A 2,943-nucleotide genomic window follows, 5' to 3' on the forward strand; every position below is an offset into this window, starting at 1 on the left:
GTCTACACTACTTGTCAGACAGTCCAATTATTTTATGTCAGAGCATTTCATTTCTTCATTGCTATCGGTAGTTTATGAGGATTTCAAGTAATATAACAGAAAGTGTTTCTGAATAGAATCACCTCCTCAACCTTTAACTTTCTCAAGAAGCAGTGTGTATAAAAGCTATTATAAAAAAAGAAGCTAACAAAACTTGATAGCCAGTGTGAACTAAAGGGTGGAGAGTACTATTCTGCCTCCACACATGCTCCACCCTCAACAATATCTCACGTTTACTAACAGAAAATAGCTCTATAAAGAAAATCATTTGGTATGACATTAGCTGCGGTTTTGGTTATTTTAGGTATATTTTATTGTTGTACAAATGAAAAAAGCATAATTTTACATTACACTTTGATCAAGTGTAACTTTCGATGTATTGTCCGCCTCTTTTATGCAAGCTAACATTACTTTTGTCAGTGTAGTTGGGTACATAACATTTACACACCTGGCAAATGAAGATTTAAATATCCTAGCTGGTGAATATTTTTCTACTGTAAATCCTGTCGCCTTTTCATTAAATGGAATTAACAGTTTACAGTAATGGCACCAGTTAGTGCATGAACTCAAATGCTCCCTCCATGCTCAAAACTATTTTTGGAGTTTTTGAAAATGTTTCAGTTTCCAGAGCCCTAAAACGACAAACATATCAGAAGGTCTATTTACTTTTTGTACTTCCAACGTGTATTTTTTTAATAAATATAATATATATAATAAAATAACAAATCTCTTCAATACAGGTATTTTTTTCACAGGTTTAAATTTGGCAAAGTTTTGTTTTTTATTTGATTTGGGTGGTTAAATCCTTCTCATGGCCTCAGAAAGCTTTGGACCGGCCCTGTTTGAGATGGCAGAAATGATGCTTTGCAATTTCAGGCAAATCTCAGACTTATAAAAAAAAAATTATCAGCAGGTGCACCTCTTTTTTTTTCTAGACCTTTGGTATGGGAATGCTACAGCAGTTTTTAAAGGATTTACAGTGTTTGGTGCCTGTGCAGTTTTTTAAGCTCTTTTCCTCCTGCTCTCCGCCTTTCATTCGGCTGAATTCACAATCTATCATTTCCAACATTCGGTAATTATTCGCCCTTCGAACACACCTCCCCCTCACTATCAACCAGAATGCCTCGACTGCAAACTCCACATTTCACCGCTCAGCTGTGAGGATTAAACATACTCCTGGAGGCTGTAGCTGTCCTTGATGTCTTTTGGAGGGAGTTTGGAGGGAGACGTGTAGACCTGATCCTGCTTCAGTTTCTCCTGAGTTTTGTGCTGGTTCACTTTGTTCAACTGCAGCTGAACTGTCTTGCTTTGCCTGTTTTTTGGCTCACTGTGCAGCTCTCGTCTCCACTGATCACCTCGGTATGGCTCTAGTCTGTCGGGGTCAGCAGAGGAAACAAAGTCCGAGCGTCCGGTTCTTCTTCCCGGACAGGACAAACAAAAAATGACCCCTCCAGCCAGGAGGAAGCCAGCCGAGATAAACGTCACGCACAGAGCTCCTCCGGGCTGATATTTACTGTTGTCTGGCACGTCTGTGGTCAGGAAGGCGGTGATGACTTCGTGGGTGAACCAGGACGCGGGGACCAGGCAGAGGAAGCTGGCCAGTATGAAGCAACCCCCTGCAGCGATGGCTGTGTGCCCCTTCGCTCGGGGACTGCCCCCCCAGCGGGTACATTTAAGCCCCAGGGAGGCGAGGCAGAGTCCTAACAATGCCACCATGCAGGACAGAACCATGGCAGCCCGCGTGGTCTGCAGATACGCCGGCAGCGACAGCATCGAGTTCTTCATGGTGCAGCTGAAGACGCCGGAGCTGTACCAGACGCAGTCCATCCACAAGCCCTGCATCTGTGAGATGGGGGTCATGATGCTGGACCAGACATTGTCGCTAACCTTCCAGTTGGGTAGCAGGGTGGCCACGGTGGTGCCAAGGACGCCCAGGAGCGCAAGGGCGAACGCCAGGATCTGAATGGCAGCGGACAGCATGGTCCAGCGCCAGTCCCCGATGGCGTCCTGGGGCAGCAGATAATTTCCTCAGCACGGGTTGAGCTGCAACCAGGAGAGAAATGAGAATTGAAGTGAGCGTGGGAGTGTGACGGACGCACAGCTGAGGCTGCTGATGGGAATGTGTTTCTTGTTTAGGGGGGCGAGCATGAGTGAGCTCGCTGATTGCCTGCATTAGTTACTCTGCAGCTGATGTGGTGATCATTGACACTCAATTATGTCCATTTAAAGCTGCAGTCTCTTGGGCATACTCTTTCTGAGCTGCAGGAAAAACTAAAGGCTGTCAGAGTGAAGTTATTTATTCAACCGTGATCTCTCCATTTCAACGAGAGAGAAATTATCTTTTCGAGTGAAGATTCTGAGAGCCGGGGTCTTACCTGTCTTGTGTCTTTGGTAGCGTTTCCTCAAGTGATTTCTGAGGACGAAGCAGAGTGAATGAAAGCACAGGGTGTGTGGGTTAACAGCCTCTAACTACCCCTCAGCCCGCTGTCTCCTTGGCAACTGTACATACAATTTCATCCTGCATCGTGGAAAAGATGCACCAAGCGTCCGTTCTTTTGTTTTTTCCCCCTGCAAGCTCACTCTGAATGGAAGAAACCTTCGTACGAACAAAGTCTGCTTCAGGAACCAGGTTTTTGTTCCTTACCTGAAGGTCACTGGCTCTTCTGAAGGAGCCGCAGAGCAGCGTTCTTATCTGATGAGTTGATGGCGGGGTACAACAGAGCCACGCAACGCCGCACAAATGGTTCTCTTTGTCGCCGTTGACTACACAAAACCCTGTTTTTGATGGTTTTCTTTGGATGATACCAGTTAGATTTTTTTTTGTCCTCTCTCTTTTTTGAGAGATGTCACAGAAAGAGTTTTACGAACGCTTGGCAAATGCGGTACCACCTCCTAAAAATGAAG

General features: G+C 45.3%; 1 pseudogene across 1 annotated transcript; it reads right to left on the minus strand.

The window, feature by feature from the left end:
* Positions 1–1,095: 1,095 nt before the first annotated feature.
* Positions 1,096–2,551, minus strand: LOC311026673 (claudin-20 pseudogene; annotated as a pseudogene). The gene is made up of 2 exons (XR_014599343.1): positions 2,415–2,551; positions 1,096–2,082 (listed from the first exon to the last, which is right to left on the minus strand). The product of XR_014599343.1 is annotated as a claudin-20 pseudogene (transcript).
* Positions 2,552–2,943: the final 392 nt, after the last annotated feature.

This window comes from Eutrigla gurnardus (genome assembly GCF_963514095.1).
Source record: "Eutrigla gurnardus genome assembly, chromosome: 16".
NCBI lineage: Eukaryota > Metazoa > Chordata > Actinopteri > Perciformes > Triglidae > Eutrigla > Eutrigla gurnardus.